The following is a 17,905-nucleotide window of genomic DNA, read 5'->3' as shown; positions in this document are numbered from 1 at the left end:
GCTTCACAGGAATCATCACCCACTGCCAGGGGTTGGTTTATCTCTGAGCGACACCCGCCCTACCCGCGGGCCAGGAGGGCTGGCTCTATCACGCCTGGGCACACTCAGCCCTGGGAGACTTCTTCTCCTCCCAGCAGCCAAGGTGAGCCAGCTTTCCAGCTTGTTGTGCAATTCTCGCAAGACCCTCAGGCCCCATTTACAAAGCAAGCAGCCTCTCCCAGCACAGTCACCGCTGTGCCTCAGGTCCCCTCCTGTGCTCCTCATTTCAGACGCCAGTTGGTTCAGAGACAGTTTCCCTGATGGGCCCCTGAGATCTGCCATCCATCCTGTGCCCATGTGAGGAGGGAAGCTGGATGCCCCCCAGGCAGCACTGTTCACCAGGCACTGCTCCTTTCTCTTGGTAACACCTCCAAGTTCCCAGCCCTCCCCATTCTCTGGAAAAGCTTTCTTTCCCATCTCTCTTCCCTTATTGTGTTTGCAGCGGTCATGCTTGAACAGAACCCCCAGAGAGGTTCCATTTCTGGGGCCGGCGCTGATCTGTTGGAAGCGACGGCTGCTTGGAATACTATCTGGAGAAGAATCTTCAGCTGTGTCCGGGCCCACGGACCGATGGGATCAGTCTGTCTTGGTGCTGGTGGGGCAGGTGGCCGCAGGCGTGTTTGAAGTAGATGAACTGCTAAGGGAGGAGCCACTTTTTCTTTCCAGGTCAGGCCATGGTCAATTCCACGTCAATGGAATGCAAAACCTAGAGCCCTGATGTTACTGAATCAGGTCTGACTGCTTGACGCGCAAAAATCAATATTCCAGAGAGAGACAAAAGTTGGTGAAAAGGAAAGCTGCCTTTAATCAGAATGCTGGCAATCTGGGGAAATGGACCCAGTGTCCCCAAAACCCACCTCCCAAAATTCTGCTCAGCCGTGGAGTTTGTAAAGGGAAAAGGGGAAGTAATCTCAGTCATTGACGTAGGGAGTCAGAGTCGTCGCCATCCCTCCCCGTGTGCAGGCTTGTCGGCTCCTTGTGATTCTCCCTTAGGTGCTCTCTTGTTCACACAGTTTGTTCGTGAGATTGCTGAAAGAAAAGCTAGGGAAGAGATCTGGTCATCGGCTGATTACTTATTCTTCATTTCTAATTTGATCTATGGAAAGAACCAACAGATTAGACAAGGTGTGGTGTGATCAAAAGATTTGAAAGGTGTGCTAGGGCCGGAGGTGAGTAGGGCATAGGGCACCTGGTTTGAGGTTAGTGACAGGACAAAGGGGCCTCCTGCAGAGAGCTCTTTCCTGCCCAAAGCTGCTTACACGGACTGCCTTTGATTGGGTTCTTCCAGAAACAGACTAGGATTCGAGTACAAGTAGCTAACTGGGAGGTGATCCCAAGATGCTCTGGTAGGGGAGCAGAGGAGTGAGACAGGAAGGTGAGGGGAAGCTGCTCGGGGCAGGGTATGTTAAGGAGCATGTCACCATTGTGGACATCTGGGATTTATGAACATCTGTGGGAACGTCTGGGCTCTGGTCCTGCCGGGGACCTCCAGGAGACGGTATAGAATACATCTCAGACTTTTCCTACCCAAAGGCTGAGAAAACTGCAGAATCTATCTACCAACCCCCACTGATCGTTGGTCCAGGGCTGCTTCTGGGGCTGCATTAGTTCCCCAGCCCTACTGGCCGGTTCTGTGGGCTCACCAAGCACAGCCCTGGAGCCCGAGGAAGCCTGCAGGCAGAGGTCACAAGTGCAAAGGACAAGCTAACGAGGTAAGAGCGGGGCCCTGACAATATCCGCTATGAGAATTATGGCAGGAAACTAGGATTGAGTGGTCTTCAAACAGCTGGCACGTGGTAAGAGCCAGATGCCTCTCTGCGGCACATCTATCTACTCTTTGGAGGACAGTGCTATATATAAGCATCTGTAACCCCACAAAAGCTGTGGAGGGAGGCTGTCTGGAAGTAGAGCAGTGTTTTTAAACGCACAGTCCAAGAAAGAGAAAGGGGATTTAAAAGGGATTTCTTCTCTTTTGAAGGATATAGAAGGAATCTAATTCAAGACCTCGGGCACCCTTCCCCTTATTCCACTTTATCTCCTTCCACAGGGCCTGGACCCTTGATGGGGACAAAGCTAATACCCTCTCTGTCTTTGGTGCCCCTGGCTCCGCACGCCCTCCCTTCTGCCAGCTCCCTGCTTGTGCAGATTGACTTCACCTCTTGCCCACATTCTCCTTGGACCTTCCCTCCTCTCCATCTCCTCTGGGTCCTCAGCCCACTCTCCAATCTGTCATCAAATCCAGTCCCCAGTCTGGTGAGGGGATAATAATCCGTGGGATTTGTGCTGGTTCCCTCCGAGGCTCAGAAGCTGTGGATGGCTCGCAGTTGCCTGGCACGTTGAGCACCAAGTCTCGAGCCTAGCCTTTGGGGCCCTGCATGTCTGTGACCTGTGTGAACATTGCAGCCTGACCTCTCCTCCACCTGGCCGTCATCGAGTCCTCCCTGCACGCTGGCTCTCTGAGCTAAGGGACACATGGAGGATGAGGCTTCGTCTCACAGATGAGGTAAGCAAGTTTCAGAGAAGTTGAGTAACTTGCCCAGCTAGTAAGTGGCAGAGCCCGACACAGTCCCTCCAAAGCCAGTGCACTTTCCACTGTGCCAAGCTTCACCCTCCCTTCCTTTCCCCGGTCCCTTTCCACTCTCAGAACAATCCAAGTCCTCTTATCAGTTCCAGAAAGTGTGTATGGGAGAAGGACAGAAGTGGGTAGATGTTCTGGGGCTCGCCTTTCACCTGGGCCTGATTCTCTTTGGTAGATGAATAAATGATGGGAGGTCCCTCTGAGACAGAGGCAGGTCTCCGTGGCCTGTGGGGGCCATTTTCACTAGTCTACTTGCGCAGTAGCTATCTTTTTTTTTTTTTTTTTTTAAAGACTCTTTGAGTGGAACTTTCCCCTCAAGCTGCTGGAGGAAGAAGAGCCCTGCTTCTCCTGTCCCCAGCTCCCTGCCCTTACGCAGACCCCAGGGACTCTTATCAAATCCTTTAGAATAGACAGCAAATGCAGTCTCTGTGTGCTGTCCCACCTTTGCCCCCGTTCCTGCACTCCTGGCAGACGTTACTAGTTGATCATAGAACTTCTTCCCTGTAAGCTGGGAACCATCCCCTCACTGCTCTCTACGGGGCTCAAAGAGAAGTTCTCACCTAGAAGGAATCTTGGATGTACTGATGAGAAAACCGTACATCCAAGATGTACTAATGAGAAAACTGTTGCCCAGAAAGGGAAAGTGACTGTTCTCAAAGTCACACAGCTGGCCAGTGACTGTCATCAGCGTTGGCCCTCCCCTCCTCTGCAGCCCCAGCCATGTGAAATGTCATCATTCTTGCTGGGTCTGCTGGCTGAAATAACAAATTTCTCCCCTGGGATTGCACTTCTGGACCAGGAAGTCTGGCCAGCTGTTGAGCCACATTGTCATACGTTGAGAAATCCTTATCAAAGAGCCTTTGATTCCAGGCGCTGTGGATTATGGACAACTTACTTCCCTTCTTCCATCCTGTGACCTGAAGTGTAGTCTCTCTGACTCATGAGGATACTGACAAAGAGGTAAGGAATGAGAAGCCAGTCTCCTGTTAGCAAATGAGTGGTGTTTGGGGCTTCCTGAGAATTCCATTTGTCTAGGGCCATGCTTCTCAACAGGGGGCGATTTTGCCCATCTAGGGGGGGATGTGGCGGTGTCTGGAGACATTGTTGGTTGTCACAGCTTGGAGGGGTGATGAAGCCACTGGCATCAAGTGGGTATAAGCCAGGGATGCTGCTACACCCTGCAGTACACAGGACAGCCCCCACCATAAAGAACTATCTGGCCCCAAATGTCAATAGTGCTAAGACTGAGGAACCCTGGCCTAGGGCCCGGGGAATGACTAGTGACATGACTGGCCCTCGCCCATGTAGGAGGTCCAGTCCCCTGCCTTTGCTCAGCCCGCCCCCTCAGCTGGAAGTCCTTGCTTCCCCCAACGCAATTTATTCAAATCCTTCTCTGCATTCAAGATCTCTCCCGATTCCCATCTATGGGAGGGAGCCTTTCCCGACTATTCCTAAACAGCCTTAACTGCTTCTCCTCTGAGCCTCCAAGGTGCTTCTAGAACTTGTCTCAGTCAGTCTTGTACTAGTGATGGGTGCACTTCCCCATCTCCCACTGCATTTAATTCCTTGAGTGGTGCAAAGTCAAAAAGCTTCCATGCCCTTGGAATCAGGCACAACTGTGTTCAGATTGTGCCTATGATAATATGTGACCTCAGGTAGGTAACTTAGAGGACCTGCCTGAACTTCACTTTTCTGTCCATATAACCACAGAACACTTTTGGAACACGTCCTAAGTACCAGGTGCTCTTCTACGTGCTCTACGTGTGTAAACTCATTCAGTCCTCACAGCAGCCCTGTGAGTAAGTGCTATTATGACCAGTTCTGTTTCATGGATGAAGGAAACTGAAACACAGAGGTTACCTGACTACCAAGTTCACTGGCCGGGAAGTGGCTGATCCAGGAGCCGCAGGCGGGTGGTCCGGTCCCTCTGGTAACCACGGTGCCTTCTGCCTCCTTGACGGGATGAGCCTCAGAGGGTGTGAGATCTAAGGGAGAAGGCCTGTGTGATGAGTGGTCCAAACTTGCCCAGTTTCTGCTCTGCTCCTCAGCCTAATACAGCACCAATATGTCTTCCGGAATATTGTCGATATTATATGATACACTGCATCCTGTCACAGCCCTGCCATGTCTTTGTAAAACCGAGGCACAGGGAGGTTAAGTAAATTCCTCAAGAGCCCAACTGCAGAGCCTGGATTGGGTTTGTCTCCAAAGACCTGGCTCCTATCTGCACCCAAATTCTGTAATTGCTGGTGTAAGTGAAAATCTCCTCCTCTAGACTGTGAGCGATTTGAGGCGGGGGACGGGACAGGTTAGGCACGACTTAGCTTCCCCAGCGCCTCTCCCACTTTGGGGCTGCACGTGGTAGGCATTCAATGAATGTTTGTTAGGTGAATAAACGGCTCAGAGCTCCTGGGGCAGAGGCCCACTTGCACAGGCAGAAGGTGCTCAGATAGGATTCCAGAGCTTGTCTGTGGGGCAGCAGGGGCCTGAGAGCTTGGGCTGTGGGCCCAGGAACCTGGAGGAACAGGGCGCCTGTTTGAGCTCCCGGAGCACCTGCCAGCCTCTCCCTACCACATCCCCATCAAGGCCTGCAGCAGCAGGAAAATTGTACGCTTGCATTACCCAGCGACCCAAGAAGTGCAATTAAGTTGAAAATTAGTTGGCATAATTAATTAGACGGGTAAATAGCTCCCTGTCAACACCAATCAATCCATTCTGCATATAATTAGCTCAGTGCAGGCAGGCCAGAGCTCAAGCAGCTGCTGCTGCTGCTGGCAGGCCAGGGCCTAGGGTGGGAGCAGAAATGGGACAGGGTGTCCAGCCAGGTACCCTAAACCCACCCCACCCCCAGGTCCTTCTACAACTGCTTTTCATGGGAGCAGCCTCCTGGCAAGTCCATCTTCGGCATCCAGCAAAGCTACAGCTTAACTCCCAGGAAGCCACAGCTGCAAAGTCCCTTTGCTCCCTCAAGTTTCCTACTTTCGAGTTCCCGGTCCATTGCTCGAGGTTTCTGACGTGCATAAAAACCACAAAGAGCTCCCTTTTCTTGGCTAATAAATTTGCAGATGCTTTTTAAAAAATTAAAGTATAACTTAGATGCAGTAAAATTTACCCTTGTTACTGTACAGCTTTATGAGTTTTGAGGAATGTGTACAGTTGTATAACTGTAACCGAGCAGGACCCTACAGGGTCTTCCTGGGACAGACCTCCCCATGTCCTCAACCTCCCTTTTGTTTGTAGAAAAACTTTAGCTTCCTAGGCCTTCCCCGAGTTCCAAAGAATAAATTTAATCAGAGAAGTGATAAAAGGCAAAAGCAAAGGAAAACAGTCAAGCAAGACAAAATAATAGTTTAGCCATTGTTTAATGGCTAAAGTCAAGGACATCTAACTCCTCCTCAAGGACTATAGAGAATATTCTGAGCCATGTCCTTTGAGCCATTTAGCAGATACTGAAACCCCCATCAGGTGGAAGGGTTAACTGTATGCTGCCCACAAGCACATAGACCCCAGACCAGTTGGAACCAGAAGGTTGATGATGTTGACTCCTGATTACCTCACCACCAACCAATCAGAAAAATGTCCACGAGCTGACCACACACCCTGCAACCCCTCTCCCTCATCCTATCGTTATTTATTTATTTATTTATTTATTTTGCGGTATGCGGACCTCTCACTGTTGTGGCCTCTCCTGTTGCGGAGCACAGGCTCTGGATGCGCAGGCTCAGCGGCCATGGCTCACGGGCCTAGCCGCTCTGTGGCATGTGGGATCTTCCCAGACTGGGGCACGAACCTGTGTCCCCTGCATCGGCAGGTGGACTCCCAACCACTGCGCCACCAGGGAAGCCCCCACGTCCTATCTTTAAAAACCTTTCCCTGAAAGCCATTGGGGAGATCAGGTCTTATAAGCAAGCACTAGCTGCCTGGACTCCTTGCTTGGTGCCCTGCAATAAACGCTGCCCTTTCCTTCACCACAACCCAGTGTCATTGGATTGGCTTTACTGGGTGTGGGTGAGTGGACCCAAGTATGCTTCAGTAACATAACCAGCAGCATGATTAAGATCTAGAATCCTTCCATCACCACACAAAAAAATCCCCATTCCCTTCTGTAGTCAACTGCTTCCCCCACCCCCAGCCCCTGGCAACTACTGATCAGTTATCTCTCCCAAAAGTTTTACCTAGGGACTTCCCTGGTGGTCCAGTGGTTAAGACTCTGCCCTTCCACTGCAGGGGGCATGGGTTCAATCCCTGGTTGGGGAACTAAAGATCTCATGTGGTGTTGCCAAAAATAATTTAAAAATAATAATAAAATAGAGAAGTTTAAAAAACAAACATCAAAAACCTCAATATTAAAAAAAAAAAAGTTTTGCCTATTCCAGAATGTCCTATAAATGGAATCATATAGCGTGAGCCTTTTGAATCTGGCTTCTTTGTCTTAGCATAATGCACTTGGGATACATTCATATTGTGGTGTGTGTCCCTGCTTAGCTACTTTTTATGGCTGAGTCATGTTTCATTGCATGCATGTACCACGTCTTGTTTATCCCTTTCCCAGGTGAAGGACATTTGGTTGTTTCTAGCTTGGGGCATTTATGAATAAAGCCACTGTAAATGCTCATATAGAGGTTTTTGTATGAACATAAGTCTTCATTTCACTTAGATAAATACCTAGGAGCAAGATTGCTGGGTCTACGGTAGGTGTATAGATAACTTTATAAGAAACTGACAAACTGTCTTCTAAGATCCTGTACCATTTTACATGCCCACCATCCATGTAGGAGACTTCTGGTAGCCCCATATCTTTGTTACTGCACAGACTTTACAAAATGATGACATCCAGTGCTGGCGACAGCAGGGCCAGCTACATAATTTACGTGGCCCAATTCAAAATGAAAATGTGAGCCCCCTTGTTTCAAACAAAAGGAAAAAGTGCCATTAATGGTATTAAAATAGAAAGTTTTTTCCTTTCTTCTGTAGTCTTTCTCTCATCTTCTCATGGTATTTTTTTAAATTTGCTATTTAATGTTTTAAGTAAAGAAAAACTAAAATTAAAAATTATTAGCATGAACTTTGCCATTTACCATTTATTTTTATATTGTGCAACGCCATTTTTTAAAAAGACTTTTTTTCTTTCTTTATTTCTGGCCGCAGCTTGTAGGATCTTAGTTCTCTGACCAGGGATCAAACCCAGGCCCATGGCAGTGAAAGTGCTGACTCATAACCACTGGACCACCAGAGAATTCCCATGTGCAAAGCCATTATAAATGCAAATATGAGAGCTTTTAACTTGTATGTAGAATCACTGAAATTACATGGTCTGTATTTCATTTATACATGCATGTGTATTTTGTTCTTATCGGAAAGTGGAAATGCTGCAGGTGGCCAAATGATCAGAACCCGCCCAAGGTGGCCATTGGGCTGCCATGTGAATCAGGGCTCTCCCTCCGAGCTGGGCTGGGAAACTCTTCCTCTGGTTTTTTTCTTCTGAAAATAACTCTATTGGCTTTTGCTTTTGTTTTGTGAATATTATGGGTTCATTATAAAAATTTGGGGAAAACAAGCAAAAATAAATAAAATGCATTAAAATGAAAGAAAAAAATCAAACATCTTCCATAGCCACACCATTAGACATTGTAATTTTTTAAATATAAATTTATTTATTTAATTTTGGCTGCGTTGGGTCTTCGTTGCTGTGTGCGTGGGCTTTCTCTAGTTGCGGCGAGCGGGGGCTACTCTTTGTTGTGGTGCATGGGCTCCTCATTGCGGTGGCTTGTCTTGTTGCAGAGCATGGGCTCTAGGCACGCGGGCTTCAGTAGTTGTGGCATGTGGGCTCAGTAGTTGTGGCTCGCGGGCTCTGGAGCACAGGCTCAGTAGTTGTGGTGCACGGGCTTAGTTGCTCCGCGGCATGTGGGATCTTCCTGGACCAGGGCTCGAACCCGTGACCCCTGCATTGGCAGGTGGATTCTTAGCCACTGCACTGTAATTTTTAACATTTTCTTGTGTGTTGTGGCAACAATGTAGATTAGATCCTGTAGAACCCACTGCAGTCTCCCTCTCATGTGCTTTCCCATGGCATCCGGGAAGCTCAAAACTCTTTTTCCCAGGCCTCCCAAAAGCAGAGCTCTGCATGGAACCCAAGCTCTGACAGGCAGCAGCATCCTCACATGACTTGGAAGGTTTTTCTGTGGCAGCAGCTTAAGCAGACAGGAACACTGATGCTAGTCCAAGGCGTCAGAGGTGGAGAGCGGTGGCAGCAGGAAGGCTTCCACTGGAGCAGTCCATGGTGGGACTGGGCATCTTCCCGGCTGGGTTGTTTTCTGTAGCATCCAAGTGTGGTTCCCTAGGCCTCCTGGGAATTTTGTAGTGAACTAAGTCTCTGCAACAAACCTCTTTCTACTTAACCAGTTAGAGTGGATTCTGTTGTCTGCAATGAAGAACTCAACCTTTGGGTCTCAGCTTATCTTTTATTGTCTCCTTCATAGCACTTACCAAAATATGGAATTGCCTTGTTTATATATTTGTTTACCTACTTAGTGTCTTTTAATGAGGAGGAACCAGTTCTGTCTTGTTCACCACTTTGATCCCAGTGGCTATCCCACAGCAGCACTTGGTAGCTATCTGTTGGGTGAAATAATTGGTCACCTTCCAGCACCCCTTACCCCAAGAGAGAGCAGAAACACTAGCCTCACCACTTCTGTGGACCAAGTGGGCTGTATTCCCTCTATGCGTACAACTGCTCCCCACTGCCACCAACACTTGCTGATTGCCTCTTTTTGCAGAGAAATGCAATGTTGTAGAAGATTCCCACTTGCACCCCTCTTTGTTGCTAGTGACTTAAAAAGACTATAAGGATGAATCAGCTCACTGTGGCCAGCTCCCTGCTTCCCTTCAATGAGCAAAGCCCTGCTCTGTGGTGAGTATACGTGTCTGTGTGTGATAGCTGGGGACAGATTTCTGAATAGAATAAGACCCACAGACTCAGGAGGGCAAACATTATATCATTCATTCATTCCACAAACACGTACCAAGTGCCTCCTATGCATGTATGTGCAAGGTGCTGGAAGGGATCCAGACCTCCCAATAAATGCCCCTTTGTAATCAGACTTTCTCCTTTTGGCCATCAGACTGTCACCTAAATTAGTTGAAGTCTCTAAGCTTTTAATTATGAGCCTGATAATGCAACTTTCCCATGGGGTTGTGCAATTTCAGGCACAAACCCTACGTTTGAAACACAGGTGCAGGAATAGATGTCAGTGACATGATTTGAAAGGATTACTGTGCAAGCAGCCCAGCCCCTGGATGCCTGCCGACTTCAGGCCGGAGCCACGACACCCATGAGCTCTGTGATGAAGGTGGCCTCATGGCTCTGCATCCCAGCACCGCTTGGGGTGCCAGGACATATACCGTGACCTCTGCCATTGCCATTACACCTGCTGGAACTGTGGGCAAAACCACTGCCCTGTTCCAGGTCTGAACCTGGAAGGGGCAGGCCCAGTTCCTTGTGGCCCCAGGGCTGCTGGGACCACACCTACCACCACCTGTCTCACCTGTCAGAGGGGGTGGGGTGGGAGGGCGCTGAGAGGTGAGTGCTGTAACCCTTTCCTCTCCTCTGGCTAGGGGACCTCTCTGTATGTGGAGCATGGGAGATGGACCTGAATGTGTTTCTGGCCAGTTCATGGAAAGGCCTGCTTGGTTATTGAAATCAGAGCCTGCCCATCTTTGGAACTAGGAATGAGGTCTTTGATCAGGCTAAAATTTGGGGATCTAGAAATGAACCCACTGCAGCGTCTGCCCTCAAGGAAAGACAAGCAAATACAGTAGAATGTGAGAAGCCTTTTCTGTCATCATCAAATGCTCTAGGGCCCACCATGGGCTCTGCAGAGCCTATAGCATGACCCCCACTGTGGCCATGCCTACAGTCCAGTGGGAAAGACGGCAAATGAAAAGTCATGACATTGAGCTGGGATGAGTGTTAAGGTCAGAGAAGCAAGAGCCAGGAGCATAGAGAGCGAGGGGGGGGGGGTGGTGGTGGGGGCGGTGGGGGGGGTGGTGGGGGGGGGGGCTGACCTAGCCTGGGGTCAGGAGGCCTGTCTGAGGTCCCGACAGGTTGGAGGCATTAGCTGGGGGAGGTGGGAGGGAATGGGTGCCCCAGGGGTGCAGGGGTTGGGTGTGTGCTGGGGGGCACAAGAGTGGGAAGAGGTGAGCCCAGAGGTCAGACCCTGGTGGGAGGGAGCACGGCAAGAGGATTTGGGTCTTTATCTCATGGATGTGGGAGCTACAGAAGCTGTCACGCGGACAGACAGGAGGCCAGACAAGCGTTTTCTGTGACGGCTGCCTCTGGCCTCAGTGTGGCAAGAACATGTGACAGCTGCCTCTGGCCTCAGTGTGGCAAGAACACAGCCCCTCAGGGAACATCCTGGCAGTCAGGGGCGAGGCCCTCTTCCTCCTGGGTGCTCTGTCAGCACGGCTCAGAGCAGTGACTCTCAGAAGCTTCCAGCAACAGGCTGACTCATGCGGTGGCGGCCGCTCGCCCAGTCAAAGATGGAGCTGGAAGGGCCATGGCCTGGCGCTGCCCGGGACAGATGGCAAAGACGTGCCAGCTGCTCCCTGCAGGGCGTTTCTGAGGAAAACCCCCTCCCGCCCCACGCGCGGCCTCCGCTGCCTCCCTGAACTTGCCCAGCTGGCTGCGCCCTGGCTTCTGGCTTGTCACAGCCAGAATAACCAGATGGGACCTGTGGGCCCGCGGCCAAGCCCTGCCACGTTATCGAGTCCTGGCTGGGAAGGAGTCAGGTCTGGGAAACCTCTGCTCCCTCTCAAAGCACCGTGGGAGAATCCACACCCCAAACCGGTCCCTTCTCTCCAGCCTCCTTCCTTCCCCAGTAAGCTTTCTCCTTACTTAGCCTCTTGACTCCCTCTATATTTTCAATGTTTATTTATTGACTTTTGTAAGCAGAGGGAACTGGAAAGGAGCTGAGAGTCACAGTGAGCCTGATTCTGAAGCCCACTCACCCCGACTTCCCTCCCACTGGACCAGTGACTGCGGGGGACTGTGCAAAGACCGTGGGCTGTGGTCAGGTCGGGTGCCACCCACAATCTGGCTGTGACCCCTGCCAAGCAGATGGAGACCATGACCCGTGGGGGAGGATGGAAGTGCAGGGAGAGGTCAGGGGTGAAAAGAAAAGCTCTTAACAGCGGCAACTGCCCTAGCACAGGCAAACGCCCAGAACCTCTGGTCTTCACCCTCAGATAAATGGAAAATTCCTCATGTGCTCCCTGCGGGGTGAAACAGCAAACCCACCTGAATCCAGGACAGAACAGATTTTTCAGCTGCCTACAAGCTCCTCACATGTCCATTGTTAAAGGTGTACAAGAATGTTCGCTACAGTAATTGTTACTAATTGGGAAGAATTCGATGTTCTAGAATTAGAAGACCTAGAGCAGCTCGGGCTGCGAGGACAAAGTACCACAGGCTGAGGGTGGAGGGGTCAGGGGTGGGGTGGGGCTTAAACCACGGTAATTTGTTCTCTCGCAGTTCTGAAGGCAGGAAGGCTGAGATCAAGGTGTTGGAAGGGTTGGTTTCTTCTAAGGCCTCCCTCCTTGGCTGGCAGACGGCCACCTTCCTTCTGAGTCTTCATCTGATCTTCCCCCGGGCAGGTCTGCATCCTAATCTCCTGTTCTCAGAAACAGTTTCACTGCAGTTACAAAGAACAAGGAAGATCTATATGTATTGACAGGGAAAGAGTTCCCAGCTTATTGTTAAGTGGAAAAAGTAAGTCACTGGACAATATGATACTGATATCAGTGGTTCCCTCTGGAGAGGTAACAGGATTGGGGTAAGGGTGGGGTGAGGGAGACATTTATATGTGTAAGTCTGTGCAGAGATTGGATTATTGTTCTCAATTCTTCACTCCCCTCCTTGCCCTGGCTTTGCAGCTTCTCCCCTGTGGGCTGGGTATATCTCCCTGGCCCGTGGATGTTGAACTTGGCCGGGTGACTTGGTTTGGCCAATAGAATTTGGATGGAGGTGCCCAGAGCAGAGGCCTTAAATGTGCTTGCTTGGTATAGTTTGGTCTCTCAGGCTTCTGTGACCCTCAGTGAGAAGAAGGCACCCCAGGAAATGGCTGACCACGAAGACCACAGTCTTTAAGACTGACCTTCCTGCTGCCAATGGAGACCATGAAGACATGACAAGAAGGGCTGAACCGAACCACAGCCTGGCGCTAGCCCAGCCGACAACACACCTGTGAGCAAGAAAAATACATGCTTACCTGGAAAACATTATGCTGAGTCAAGTAAGCCAGACACAAAAGGACGAACATCGTACGATCCCACGTATATGAAATATCTAGAAAAGGCAAATTCACAGACAGAAAATAGATTAGAAGCTACCAGGGGAGGAGAATGAGGGGAGAGAGGGGAAAGAAGGGCTATTACTTAATGGGCACAGAGTTTCTGCTTGGGGGGATGAAAAGGTTTTGAAAACAGATGTTATGATAGTTGCACAACATCGCAAATGTACTTAATGCCACTGAATTGGACACTTAAAATGGTTAAAGTGGTAAATTTTGTGTTATGTATATCTCATACCACAATTTTAAAAAATAATAATGTAATATACCAAAAATACATTGGATTGTACACCTTACTTTTAAAAATATTTATTTATTTTATTTACTTATTTTCCTTAGGCTGTGTCGGGTCTTAGCTGTGGCACACAGAGTCTTTGCTGAGGCATGCAGGATTCTCTCTAGTTGTGGTGCGGTGGCCTCGCAGCATGTGGGATCTTAGTTCCCTGACCAGGGATTGAACCCATGTTCCCTGAATTAAAAGGCAGATTCTTTACCACTGGACCACCAGGGAAGTGCCTGAATTATATACAGTTTAAACAAGTAAATTGTATGGCAGGAGAATTATATTTCAATAAAGCTATGCAAAAAGAAACCCACATTGTTTAAGCCATTAAGTTTTGGGTGATTTGTTAAGCAGCGCTTGTGCAGCACTAGCTGACTGATACAGTATGTATGCATGTGTTTTATAATGAGCACATATTATTTGTGTAATAAAAATATGCAAAATCAGAATTTATCGGGTTCCCTCTGAACAGGCCCCTCTTTTCTGTTTTCCTGCCCAGTGGTGGCACCAGGGCATTTATGGACATTGCTCCTCTAAATTTGGAGTGACACTTTGCTTCTCTCTTTATTCTTGGCGGTAACCCAGACCCAAATCCTGGCCGTTCCTGTAGACTGTGTCTCCACTCGGCTCTGCAGCATCTCCCAGAACATGTTTTCATCTCCCTTGGCCTGGATTGTTTCCTGGCTTCCCAGGTGGTCTCCCTGCCAGGGTCTATCCAGGCCATGGGGGAAGAATAATTTGCAACCTGTTTCCAGTACGTTACTCTGCTCAGCCAGCCCTGAGCCTGCCTCTCAACACACACACACACACACACACACACACACACACACACATACACACACACACACACACACACACACACGCTTTTCATCTGTAAAGAAGGCTTACGACAGCCTCTGCTGCCCATCAGAACAAATCTAAGCCCCTCAAATGTCACCTGGATATGCACCTCAGGGGTACGATGTGATGATGTCCCAAAATTGATGAGCTGGAGAAAAAGCTGCTGTAGGCGGTCGGGCCTCTGCTCCCTTCCTGTCTCTCCTTCATATCTGTTCTTTCTCCACCTTCAGGATTTTATGGAAGATGAGAAAACCTCCAGTGCTGCAAATAAAGGGAATGTTCAGTTCAAAACATTGGTTTAGAAGTTGAGAACGTGAAAGACGCTAATGACTAATTGTAGTGGCTTCTAATTCAAAACTGAAAGAGGACATACATAACCAAGGCGATGGGTAAGAGATGATTGTTTAGAATATAGCTCAAAATTGTTAAAGGAATTGAGTTTTAGTGTCGACACAAAGCTCTCTCCATCCTTTTTTATTTCTTCATATGAACAGAGTGTCTCAACATTTACATCTATAAATATGGAAAATAGGAACAGAATTAATGCTGAATCCCATCTCATTCTAGAAAAAGGGAATAGCTAGCCATGCAGACATGAATTAAGTGGAATTAAAAAGTTGCATCCATCTCATGGATATTTGTTTCAGATTTTCCATTTAATAATTATTCTTCAAAATCATAAATATATTTATGATTTTTGATTGTGTACTAACAAAAATAGTGATGTCAACTTAGAAGAAAAATATGACACAAAACCTTATGGTCACAGGAAACAAAGTTTTCAATTTATGTACATATTCTTGCCGCTGAGAGGCAAGTTAGGGTGCTCAGTAACAGACATTCAAACATAAACTATTATATGAAGATAAAATGCTGGGGGTGGGAGTATAATGGAAATATGAGTTCTGGGGTGAAAATAAATGTAAACTTAACAAATGTTAGAGACGCTTACTCATGAGTATTTAAAATAGATTATGGTTTGTATGGACTCCATAAGGTATTTCGATTTCATTGGATGCCTGGTTAAAAAAAATCATACATGCAGTTTTATTTTTAGAAAATCAGCATATACAATCTACTGGAAATTACATCCTTTGAATTTACAACGAGAACGTTTAGATACAAATTTAGCATTAATCGAGGAGGTGTGTAGACGCTTCTCAAGATTATTGTAGGAGGTGCACGTGAGGAAACACTTGCGGAAACTGCTGCTGGGGGTGAGGGATGAGCTGGTGAGAGCCCCGCGCCGCGCCGTGGTCCGACTCGGGACGGAGCCCCGCCTCGCGTAGCTACGAGCCGCTCGAACTTGGGCAGGTCGCCCAGCCTCTGTGAGTCTGCGTTTGCGCATCGGTGTGTGTAGTGCAGCGGTAACACCGGCCCCCTCCGGGTGGTTTACCCGGCAGTAAATGAGCCGCCGCCGTGTAAGCGTTCAGCCTCCATTCAGCCAAGTGAGGGGGGGAGGTGGGGAAGGGAGAAGCAATCCTGGAAGGAAAAGGGGATGAGATTGCTCAGAGCAGGTGTCCTTTGACCTGGCTGAAGAAGGGCAAGGAGGAGATCCCGGCACAGAAAAGGGGCCTGATACGGGAAAAACCGTGTCAGGCGGAGGGAACAGCCCTCGCGAAGGCCTGGAGGTGGGAACTGCTTGCTCCAGGAGCCCCTGCCCCCAGCCCCCGGCGGAAAGGGACAACCTGCCTTCACCCGGCCACGGTCACCCATCACTAGACGAGCCTGGGGGTCGCCACCTGCAGGAGCCTCTGCGCCTGCGACCCTGATGGGCACGTAACACCGACCACTGAGCCCTTTATTTAGGACTCAGGGCGCAGCCAGCCGTCGGGTCCCTCCAGCGTATCCAGGAGGTGCTCAGTGGGGTTTCTGTATCTGCCCAGATTCTGCCGCAGCTTGGGCTTCCTTGAGGCAGTAAGGAAGTCAGTCAACGCTCCCCAGGCCTGGAGACCTGGGTGAAACTGCCGCGACACTCCCTGTTTGCCGTTCTCGGGGTCCCCGGATTCCTCCGTGCGTGTGTGCTGGGGGCGGGATCCCTCTGCCTGGGCCTCTGTTCTCCCGCACCTGCCGGGCGTCCTGGGGCCCCAGCAACCTTAGGCCGGAGCACACTCCCTCGGCCGGGTTCCCGCAGCGGAGCGTGGGAGGGAGAGCTCCCCCAGGGTTGGGTAAGTTTCATCCAATCTGCTAGGCCCGGGGTCCAGGCAACCTACGCCGTCCGCGACTCCTCCTAACGAGACGGGAGGACGCCGTAAGGTGCCCACCCCTTATCTGCACCGACCTCACTCCCAGGGGTCTCTCTCCAAATAATCCGCGCTCCCCCGCCCAATGTTCTCTACACCAACAACCAGGAATTCTGGTGCCTGCTCTTAAGATATTATTTTTCACCTTCTTACGCTGATGTTGTGAGTTTCCCTCTTAATGGGTGATTTAAAAAACACTCCCCAACACTTCATAATGAAACATTTTCAGATAAACTGAAACGTTGAAACAATTGTACAGTACGGTGAATATTCGTACATCCACCTCCTAGACCTACGTTAACGTCTCGCTACTCTCGCAGTCTCCCGAATCTCTCCCCACTTCTCTGTCCTTAGGTCCGTCAGGCTATCAAACCGTCTTACCCTTTGAAACACTTCAAACTTGCAATCGTCCAAAGCCCTTCTGTTAGCCTGTCGTTGGTTGGAGTTCAGTCTTAGTTTACATTTTTTAAGGTAAAATTTACACACAGCGAAATATACAGATTTTAAGTGTGCCTTCCTCTGGTCGATTTTAGATGGTACATGGAAGAGTGCTTTTTATTTTAATATTTATTTTAACGTGTATTAGGTGAAAAATAAACATCTGTTTTCCACTTATAATAGTGACAAAGTTTCCTTTAACGATGAATGTATTTAAATGAGCTGATATAAAGGGCTGGGGGTAGGAGAGGGGAGAGGGCTTCCAAGATGCTGAGGCTGCGACCCGAGTTGTCGTTTCCAGAGCTGCGGACGCTTCTATGAAGGGTGGTCTCAGCCGCCGAGCTCCGGGCAGAGGTGGGAACTTGGAGCGTCATAAGGGGCTGGGCACCCGACTGGATCTGGGGATCTGCGGTGGGGCCGGAGTAGTGTGCATTGTGTGTGCGCGTGTGTGTTTTCAAATCATTATGCATGTGCGCCCCGACTCCAGTTGTTTGAGGCTGAGAGTGTCTCTGTGAACGCAGCACCCAGCACAAGGCCGGGGACACGGTAGGTGCCCAAGAAGTGTTTCACGAGATAACGCATGTGCAAACGCTTTGTAAACAGTCTACAAAAATAAGAGTTTACAACAGCAGGAAGAATCCCACGGCCCCGGATCCCCAGTACTCGGCACATGGGGTCCGACAAGCCGCAGTGCTTGTTGATTGATAAATAGACCGGTAGGCGGAGGAAGACCGGAGCGGCGTGGCCGGTTCAGCCAGGGCGGGCACTGGGGTCGGCAACTCCTGTGTCCGGGATCAGGGACTCAGCGGAGAAAATGAAAACGTGGTTTTCTGAGCATGCGTACTGGGCCGCCGCATGAGACTCATTATCATTCTCCGAGAAACGGCTGGTAGGTGCCTCGTTAGCGCAGTAGGTAGCGCGTCAGTCTCATAATCTGAAGGTCGTGAGTTCGATCCTCACACGGGGCACGATACTTTTGTTCGCTCCAGCTCCTTTATCGTCCTAGAAGGATAGGTTTTACTTGCTTGTGAGGGGATCTGTAGACCCTGGGCGTCCGCGCTTTTCCGCCCTGGGGTCACCAGCGTATTGGCATAGCCAACCCGAAGTACCGAGGCGGGGCATAGTCGTTGATGGAAGA

At 49.6% G+C, this 17,905-nt stretch overlaps 1 long non-coding RNA gene and 1 other non-coding gene across 3 annotated transcripts; both read left to right on the top strand.

The window, feature by feature from the left end:
* Positions 1 to 38: 38 nt before the first annotated feature.
* On the top strand, positions 39 to 10,568 carry LOC132413245 (uncharacterized). 2 transcript variants are annotated; one of them, XR_011246785.1, is made up of 7 exons: positions 39 to 142; positions 270 to 1,751; positions 2,338 to 2,542; positions 3,488 to 3,577; positions 9,394 to 9,527; positions 9,850 to 10,082; positions 10,232 to 10,568. It is a non-coding gene; the product is annotated as an uncharacterized lncRNA (long non-coding RNA). The 2 variants fall into 2 exon arrangements; XR_009516644.1 differs by lacking the exon at positions 10,232 to 10,568 and having other exon boundaries at positions 9,850 to 10,151.
* A 7,094-nt stretch (positions 10,569 to 17,662) lies between these two features.
* TRNAM-CAU (transfer RNA methionine (anticodon CAU)) lies at positions 17,663 to 17,735 on the top strand. Its single transcript has one exon. It is a non-coding gene; the product is annotated as a tRNA-Met (tRNA).
* Positions 17,736 to 17,905: the final 170 nt, after the last annotated feature.

The sequence above is a fragment of the Delphinus delphis genome, chromosome 17, assembly GCF_949987515.2.
Source record: "Delphinus delphis chromosome 17, mDelDel1.2, whole genome shotgun sequence".
Taxonomy (NCBI): Eukaryota; Metazoa; Chordata; class Mammalia; order Artiodactyla; family Delphinidae; genus Delphinus; species Delphinus delphis.
The sequence above is the reverse complement of the archived record's forward strand: the minus strand, read 5'-3'. Positions and strand labels throughout refer to the sequence as shown.